This window comes from Cherax quadricarinatus, chromosome 71 (genome assembly GCF_038502225.1).
Source record: "Cherax quadricarinatus isolate ZL_2023a chromosome 71, ASM3850222v1, whole genome shotgun sequence".
Lineage (NCBI taxonomy): Eukaryota > Metazoa > Arthropoda > Malacostraca > Decapoda > Parastacidae > Cherax > Cherax quadricarinatus.
In genome coordinates, this window is record NC_091362.1 from 9527809 (window position 1) to 9538222 (window position 10414).

The window sequence follows — 10414 nt, forward strand, 5'->3', positions numbered from 1 at the left end:
GTACAATAAATTATGTCTGTAACAGAGGAATATAGGAGCAATGGGAAGGTAATTTTCCGTAGTTGATTTAACAATAAAATATCAGTATTTTTTTTAGCGTGAATATTTCTAATAATTTAAGAAGAACGTCCATTTTTTTCACACACACACACACACACACACACACACACACACACACACACACACACACGGGGCCAGGAGCTCGGACTCGACCCCCGCAACCTCAACTAGGTGAGTACACACACACTGAATGGGGTTCAGTGGGACAGAGAACTGGCAGGGAAGCCAGTTAATGAGATGATGGAATATGTAGCAACAATGTACGAGGAGGCTGAGGAGAGGTTTGAACCCAAGGGTAACAGGATTAATGAAATAGCCAGGATGAGCCCATGGTTCACCTACAGGCTGGATAATATCACGTCAGGTAATGGGAACAAGCCCATTATCTGTCTCAGTGCTGGTGGAAATGATATTGGGAAGGGTAGGAGAGAAGAGCTGCTAGATAAGTACAGGTCAGCTATAGATTTCATTAAGTCTAAGGGAGGGATCCCAATCATATGTAGCATCTTGCCTAGAAGGGGAGTAGGAAATGAATGGTTGTCTAGGGCAATTGGTGTAAATTGCTGGCTAGACAGATACTGCAAGGAACTTGCAATCCCATTCATTGACAACTGGAACAACTTTTATGGCAAACATGATATGTATGCAAGGGATGGGGTACATCTCTCTGGGGCTGGGGTGGTAGCACTTGCAGACTCGATTGAGAAGGCCATTGGTGAAATGCCTATGATTTTAAACTGAAGGAAGATAGAGGTATGGGTGTGTGTGGGAAACAAGCAGGTTGCAACACTTGGGTTGGAAACAGTAAATGTATAAAAGGCATTCAGCATGAAGTTATAAATAAAGACAATAGATCAGGTCAGCAAACAAAGGGGGACAGCAGAGGGCAGCAAGGGACTAGCTCCCTTAAGGTTTACTATACTAATAGCAGGAGTGTAAGAAATAAGATAGATGAGCTAAGATTAATTGCAAGTGCAGGAAACATAGATATTATTGCTATAACAGAGACCTGGCTTAATCTGAAAGATAGAGAGATGCCCTCTGAATGTCACATACAAGGCTATAAATTATTCCACACTGACAGGGTCAACAGGAAAGGTGGTGGAGTAGCGATGTATGTCAGAGACAATTTAAATTGTTGTGTTAGACAAGATATTAAATTAGAAGCGTCAGCCACTGAATCTGTTTGGTTACAGCTTCTCGAGGGCCGAGAAAAACTAATTTTGGGTGTGATTTACAGGGCCCCAAATCTTGATAGGGAGTGCAGTAAACTTCTATGGGACGAAATTCGTAAGGCATCTACATACGAAAATGTTGTGCTAATGGGAGATTTCAACTATAGACAGATTGACTGGAGCAATTTGACAGGAAATTTAGAGTCAGGTGACTTTCTTGATACGATCCAGGATTGTTTTTTAAAACAGTTTGTGACAGAGCCAACTAGGGGAAATAACCTCCTTGACTTGGTTCTTGCCAGTAGGGAAACACTAATTAATAATCTTGAGGTTAATGATGAGCTTGGGGAAAGTGATCACAAATCACTCAGTTTTAATATATCATGGAATTCCCCTAATAATGGCAATCAAGTCTCCGTCCCTAACTTTCGCTTGGCTGATTTCATAGGACTGAAAAATTACTTAGGTGGGCTGAACTGGAATGACCTGACTAAGGGTCAGGTAGGTGGTGATGGTTGCCGATATGATGCTTTCCAGGGCATAGTTCTAGCTGCTCAGTCAAATTATGTTCCAAATAGGGAAATCATATCAAACAAAAATGATCCTAAATGGATGAACAATAGATTAAAATATCTGATTGGTCAAAAGAGAGGCATATATAGGCAAATCAAAAGAGGAGAGGGGCAATTGAGAAATCGATATATTCAGTTAAAGAGAGAAATAAAAAAGGGAATTAGAAAAGCAAAAAGAGATTATGAGGTTAAAGTTGCAAGAGAATCGAAGACTAACCCAAAAGGATTCTTTCAGGTATACAGAAGTAAGATCAGGGACAAGATAGGCCCACTCAAAAGTTCCTCGGGTCAGCTCACTGACAGTGATAAGGAAATGTGTAGAATTTTTAACACATACTTCCTCTCAGTTTTTACACAGGAGGATACCAGCGATATTCCAGTAATGATAAATTATGTAGAACAGGACGATAATAAACTGTGCACTATTAGGGTCACAAGTGACATGGTCCTTAGGCAAATAGATAAATTAAAACCTAACAAATCCCCAGGCCCTGATGAACTGTATGCAAGGGTTCTAAAGGAATGTAAAGAGGAGCTTAGCACACCTTTGGCTAATCTTTTCAACATATCACTACAAACTGGCATGGTGCCAGATAAGTGGAAAATGGCAAATGTGATACCTATTTTCAAAACAGGTGACAGGTCCATAGCTTCGAACTATAGACCAATAAGCCTAACCTCCATAGTGGGAAAATTTATGGAATCAATAATTGCCGAGGCAGTTCGTAGCCACCTTGAAAAGCATAAATTTATCAACGAATCTCAGCATGGTTTTACAAAGGGGCGTTCCTGCCTTACGAATTTATTAACTTTTTTCACTAAGGTATTTGAGGAGGTAGATCATGGTAATGAATATGATATTGTGTATATGGACTTCAGTAAGGCTTTTGACAGGGTCCCACATCAGAGACTATTGAGGAAAATTAAAGCACATGGAATAGGAGGAGAAATTTTTTCCTGGATAGAGGCATGGTTGACAAATAGGCAGCAGAGAGTTTGCATAAATGGGGAGAAATCAGAGTGGGGAAGCGTCACGAGCGGTGTTCCACAGGGGTCAGTGTTGGGCCCCCTGCTGTTCACAATCTACATAAACGACATAGATGAGGGCATAAAGAGCGACATCGGCAAGTTTGCCGATGACACCAAAATAGGCCGTCGAATTCATTCTGACGAGGACATTCGAGCACTCCAGGAAGATTTGAATAGACTGATGCAGTGGTCGGAGAAGTGGCAGATGCAGTTTAATATAGACAAATGCAAAGTTCTAAATGTTGGACAGGACAATAACCATGCCACATATAAACTAAATAATGTGGATCTTAATATTACGGATTGCGAAAAAGATTTAGGAGTTCTGGTTAGCAGTAATCTGAAACCAAGACAACAGTGCATAAGTGTTCGCAATAAAGCTAATAGAATCCTTGGCTTCATATCAAGAAGCATAAATAATAGGAGTCCTCAGGTTGTTCTTCAACTCTATACATCCTTGGTTAGGCCTCATTTAGATTATGCTGCACAGTTTTGGTCACCGTATTACAGAATGGATATAAATTCTCTGGAAAATGTACAAAGGAGGATGACAAAGTTGATCCCATGTATCAGAAACCTTCCCTATGAGGATAGACTAAGGGCCCTGAAACTGCACTCTCTAGAAAGACGTAGAATTAGGGGGGATATGATTGAGGTGTATAAATGGAAGACAGGAATAAATAAAGGAGATGTAAATAGTGTGCTGAAAATATCTAGCCTAGACAGGACTCGCAGCAATGGTTTTAAGTTGGAAAAATTCAGATTCAGGAAGGATATAGGAAAGTACTGGTTTGGTAATAGAGTTGTGGATGAGTGGAACAAACTCCCAAATACCGTTATAGAGGCCAGAACGTTGTGTAGCTTTAAAAATAGGTTGGATAAATACATGAGTAGATGTGGGTGGGTGTGAGTTAGACCTGATAGCTTGTGCTACCAGGTCGGTTGCCGTGTTCCTCCCTTAAGTCAATGTGACCTGACCTGACTAGGTTGGGTGCATTGGCTTAAGCCGGTAGGAGACTTGGACCTGCCTCGCATGGGCCAGTAGGCCTTCTGCAGTGTTCCTTCGTTCTTATGTTCTTATGTAAAGGTGCAGGGAGGCCAAAACCAAGTGTGCTAGGGAATGGAAGAAATATAGAAGGCAAAGGACCCAGGAGAATAAGGAGAGCAGTCGTAGAGCCAGAAATGAATATGCACAGATAAGAAGGGAGGCCCAACGCCAATATGAAAACGACATAGCAGCGAAAGCCAAATCTGACCCGAAGCTGTTATACAGCCACATCAGGAGGAAAACAACAGTCAAGGACCAGGTAATCAGGCTAAGGAAGGAAGGAGGAGAGACAGCAAGAAATGACCGTGAAGTATGTGAGGAACTCAACAAGAGATTTAAAAAAGTGTTCACAGAGGAGACAGAAGGGGCTCCAGAAAGGCGGAGAGGTGGTGCAAACCACCAAGTGCTGGACACAGTACACACAGCCGAGGAAGAAGTGAGGAGGCTTCTGAGTGAACTAGATACCTCAAAGGCGATGGGGCCGGATAACATCTCTCCATGAGTCCTGAGGGAGCAGAAGCGCTATGTGTACCCCTAACAACAATATTCAATACATCTATCGAAACAGGGAGATTGCCTGAGGCATGGAAGACAGCAAATGTAGTCATAATCTTTAAAAAAGGAGACAGACATGAAGCACTAAACTACAGACCAGTGTCACTGACATGTATAGGATGGAAAGTCATGGAGAAGATTATCTGGAGAAGAGTGGTGGAACACCTAGAAAGGAATGATCTCGTCAACAATGGCCAACATGGTTTCAGGGACAGGAAATCCTGTGTCACAAACCTACTGGAGTTCTATGACATGGTGACAGCAGTAAGACAAGAGAGAGAGAAGGGTGGGTGGATTGCATTTTCTTGGACTGCAAGAAGGCGTTTGACACCGTTCCACACAAGAGATTAGAGCAAAAACTGGAGGACCAAGCAGGTATAAGAGGGAAGGCACTACAATGGATCAGGGAATACTTGTCAGGAAGCGAGCAGCGAGTCATGGTAAGTGGCGAGGTGTCAGAGTGGGCACCTGTGACCAACGGGGTCTCACAGTGGTCAGTCCTAGGACCAGTGCTGTTTCTGGTATTTGTGAACGACATGACGGAAGGAATAGACTGCGAAGTGTCCCTGTTTGCAGATGACTTGAAGTTGATGAGAAGAATTCATTCGATCGAAGACCAGGCAGAACTACAAAGGGATCTTGACAGGCTGCAGACCTGGTCCAGCAATTGGCTCCTGGAATTCAACTCCACCAAGTGCAAAGTCATGAAGACTGGGGAAGGGCAAAGAAGACCGCAGACGGAGTACAGTCTAGGGGGCCAGAGACTATAAACCTCGCTCATGGAAAAAGATCTTGGGGTGAGTATAACACCAGGCACATCTCCTGAGGCGCACATCAACCAAATAACTGCTGCAGCATATGGGCGCCTAGCAAACCTCAGAAGAGCATTCGGACATCTTAATAAGGAATCGTTCAGGACCCTGTACACCGTGTACGTTAGGCCCATATTGGAGTATGCGGCACCAGTTTGGAACCCACACCCAGCCAAGCACGTAGAGAAACTAGAGAAGGTGCAAAGGTTTGCAACAAGACTAGTTCCAGAGCTAAGAGGTATGTCCTACGAGGAGAGGTTAAGGGAAATCGGCCTGACGAAACTGGAGGACAGGAGAGATAGGGGGGACATGATAACGACATACAAAATACTGAGAGGAATTGACAAGGTGGACAAAGACAGGATATTCCAAAGATGGGACACAGCAACAAGAGGACACAGTTGGAAGTTGAAGACTCAGATGAATCACAGGGATGTTAGGAAGTATTTCTTCAGCCACAGAGTAGTCAGTAAGTGGAATAGTTTGGGAAGCGATGTAGTGGAGGCAGGATCCATGCATAGCTTTAAGCAGAGGTATGATAAAGCTCACGGTTCAGGGAGAGTGACCTAGTAGCGACCAGTGAAGAGGCGGGGCCGGGAGCTTGGACTCGACCCCCGCAACCTCAACTAGGTGAGTACAACTAGGTGAGTACACACACACTGGCTTCTCGAATTCAACCCTGCCAAATGCAAAATCATGAAGATTGGGGAAGGGCAAAGAAGACCGCAGACAGAGTATATAGGCTAGGTGGACAAAGGTTGCAAACCTCACCCAAGGAGAAAGATCTTGGGGTGACCATAACACCGAGCACGTCTCCGGAGGCACACATCAATCAAATCACTGCTACAGCATATGGGCGCCTGGCAAACCTGAGAATAGCGTTCCGATGCCTTAGTATGGAATCGTTCAAAACACTGTATACTCTGTACGTCAGGCCCATAATGGAGTATGCAACACCAGTTTGGAACCCACACCTGGTCAAGCACTTCAAGAAATTAGAGAAAAAACAAAGATTTGCAACAAGGCTAGTTCCAGAGCTCAGGGGAATGTCCTACGAAGAAAGGTTGAGGGAAATCGGACTGACGACACTGGAGGACAAGAGGGTCAGGGAAAACATGATAGCAACATACAAAATACTGCGTGGAATAGACAAGGTGGACAGAGACAGGATGTTCCAGAGAGGGGACACAGAAACAAGGGGTTACAATTGGAAGCTGAAGACTTAGAAGAGTCACATGGATGTTAGGAAGTACTTCTTCAGTCACAGAGTCGTCAGGAAGTGGAATAGCCTAGTAATTGATAGTGGAGGCAGGAACCATACATAGCTTTAAGACGAGGTATGACAACGCTCAGGAAGCAGAGAAAGAGAGGACCAGGTAGCGACCAGTGAAGAGGCGGGGCCAGAAGCTATGCATCGACCCCTGCTACCGCAATTTATTTATTTATTTGTACATGATACAGTGAAGTACAAAGGAATACAGTTATTACAGAGTAACATGCCAAAGCCCCTTGTATGAAAAACATTATGGACAGCTTAAAATTAACCTAAGATTAACTAAGAAATGATATGTTCAGTGGTAAAAACATTATTGTAAACAGATAATAATTTAGCACAAATGAGTATTACAAAGACAGGTCATATGGTCATTTACTGTGTTGCTGATTATTCAGTAGAATGGAGTATTCTGTTAGGTAATGTAATTAAAAAATAAAGTTCGATTAGGTCACAGGTTAGACATTTATGAGATACAATAATGAGAAACATTTACAAGATACAATTTGTGAGATACAATTATTCAGTATTTATTTAGTTGTGGGTGAGTAAGTGATTTTTGAGAAGATACTTGAATTTATAAACAGACAGTGTTTCTTTTATATTCACAGGTAATGAATTCCATATTTTACGGCCTTTTATGTGCATTGAGTTTTTGCATAGCGTGAGATGGACTCGAGGAACATGAAAGAGTGATCTGTGCCTTGTGTTATGGTCATGTGTTCTGTTGAGGTTGGTAAGGAGACGTTTGAGGGGAGGGTTTATATCAGAGTTAAGTGTTCTATGTATGTAGTAGGTGCAGTAATAAGTATGGATGTTTTGTAAGGTGAGTAGGTTTAGAGTTTTGAATATTGGTGGAGTGTGCTGCCTGTAGTGGGAATTTGTTATCATTCTGACTGCAGCCTTTTGTTGGGTAGTTAATGGTCTAAGATGGTTTATTGTTGTTGAGCCCCATGCACAAATTCCATAGGTGAGATAGGGGTAAATAAGTGAGTGATATAGGGCCAGGAGGGCTGACTGTGGAACATAGTATGCCTACTGTCTTGGAATTTTTTGGGGGAAAATAGTTGTATATGTGTTTGAAATTTGAGTCTATTATCAAGGTGGATTCCTAAGAATTTTCCCTCTGTGAGTTTCGTGATAGGTGATCCGTTTATCATTATGTTAAGAGGGACGTCTGTAGCTCTGTTACCAAACTGAATGAAGTAGGTTTTGTCAATGTTTTGAGTAAGTTTGTTAGTACTCATCCAGGTAGATATTTTCTGTAATTCGGTATTTACAGTATTGGCTAGCGTGACTGGGCTAGGGTGAGAGAAGACGTATGTAGTGTCATCTGCAAATAGTGTGGGTTTGAGTAGTTGCGATGCATTTGGTAGGTCATTTATGTATATGAGAAAGAGAAGAGGGCCTATAACACTTCCCTGTGGGGCACCAGCTGTAATTGGCTGTGCTGACGAGTTTGCCCCGTTTGTGTACACATATTGGCTTCTGTTGCTGAGGTAAGTCTTAAGGTAGTTGAGGGAGTGCCCTCTAATACCATAGTGCGACAATTTTATATGGAGCAAGTCATGGTCAACTGTATCAAAAGACTTACGTAAGTCAATGAAGATCCCCAGTGGGACTTCTTTTTTCTCTGTTGCAGTGTACATGTGTTCTAGCATGTGTATAATAGCATCATTAGTATTTTTATTAGGCCTGAACCCAAACTGACAGGGGTTGAGTATGTTGTGGGAGATGAGGTAGGAATAGATTCTCTTATGAATTAATTTTTCGAAGATTTTAGAGAGAGGGTGTAAGTTGGATATTGGCCTATAGTTATTCAAGTCTGTTTGGTCTCCTCCTTTATGGATCGGGGTGACCCTTGCTATTTTGAGAACTGTAGGGAAGGTAGAGGATTTTATGGATTTGTTAAGGAGTGTTGCAATGATTGGTGATAGTACTTGCGACACTTTTTTGTATATAAAGGGTGGTAAGGTATTTAAATCTCCTGTCTTGTTTTTTAGTGTGTTGATAATAAGGGAGACTTCTGTTGGGTTAGTCGGAGCTAGGAACAGTGTGTTCGGGTAGTTGCCAGTGAGGCAGTCATTGGGTGGGGTATCTGAGCTTGGGATTTTATTGGCAAGGTTTTTTCCTGTAGTGGAGAAGAAATTACTGAGTCTGTTTGCTGTTTCAGTTGGTGGGAGTTGGGGTTCATCTGGTTTTGTTAATTCAATTTCGCTATTTCGTGATATCTTTTTTGTTCCTAGAATTTCTGATAGGGTTTTCCAGGTCTTTTTTATATCACTTCGTAAGCTGGATAATCTGTTCTCATAATGCAGTTTTTTTTAGCCCTTCTTATCAGGTTGGTTAGGACTGACGAGTAATTAGTTGAGTACACACACACACACACACACACACTGGGGTCATAAGGTGGTGATTGCAGTGCTGCACAACCAGCCACAGACAAGAGCATGATGAGAGCAACAGAGTAATGGTGGGCACGCTAACTGAGGTGGCTAGAAGGGTCCATATGGGTAGAAAACAAAGTTACTAGTTGTGTGTGAATGCAGCCACAAGCAAGGTATATCACTCAGACCAATAATTTCCAACAAAGGTTCATTTTCGTACAAATTAGCTAAATGGAGAACCTTCTTCTATCTCTTTTCCTCGGCAGGTTTTCCAGCCACATCTGATACATTCAGATTCATTGAAAAAACGAGAAACATCAACCTGCGGTATAAAAGGACTTAAAGTTTGCATGTGGACTCCTTCTTCAATAGAGTACCAATCGATGACGTCCTGAATTTCCTCACCACCAAATTGCTTCCATATCCAAAGGAGTTAGCAATTTCCATCATGAAAATCTTGGCTTCATCACTAAATTATGTGTCACTATTAATGTTTTTTCTTTCAAAAATGAGTTCTTCAAACAAAAATTTGGTTGCAGGATGGGAAGACCACTCTCTCCCGTACTCGCTAATCTATGCATGGAATACTATGAAACTACCATCCGTCCCAGCATCAAACCACCAGACATGATCTGGTACAGGGACGATGATGATGATGTCACCATATGGGACGACAACTCGGGCAGCCCCGACACATTCTTTGAGAGTCTTAACCATCTTCTTCCCCGTGTACAGTTTAAGTTGAATGGGAAACAAACAACCATTCCTTGATGTTCTCATCACCAGAAATAACGATCAGGTTTACAGGCAACCCACTCACACTGCCAACTATGTTCATTTCTACAGCCACCAGCTAGTGCAGATCAAGAGCACTATCTCGAGCCTGTTCTTAAATGCACTCTGGATATGCAGCCCATCAAAAGCAAATCAAGAAAAAAGAAATCCTAAGAACACAATTCCCCAAATTAGGATACCCTGACTAGTTTATAAAACAAAGAGAAAAGAAAGCAAATGTCAACTTTTACAGAACCTCAGTTCACAAAAACTCAGCTCCATCCAGAAAATCACAACTCATGGTACATTCAGTCGCCTCGGCAAAAATGACAAACATAATCACGTTCTATTTTAACTAGGGAATCTATTTTCCAGGAAACATACATTCAGATACACAAGACATATCAGTAGTTTATCAGATACCATGTTAAAACTGCAACGAAATATGCATAGGGCAGACAGGCCAAACCCTATTTTTAAGGATCATTGAACATCAGAGAGCAATATGTTATGCACAGGGCACTTCAGCCATTCTTTCAACATGTCGGAAAAAACAGTCACAATATTCATTGGGAAGCTACCACCATTAAACACAAATCACACTGCAGCTACAAACGCAAAATATCAATTGAAGCCAGACGTCATTTCAAAATTCGCCATCAAGGAGTACATGCTAGTGCCTAATATAATACAGAATCAATCAATCAATCAATCAATCAAATTTATTCT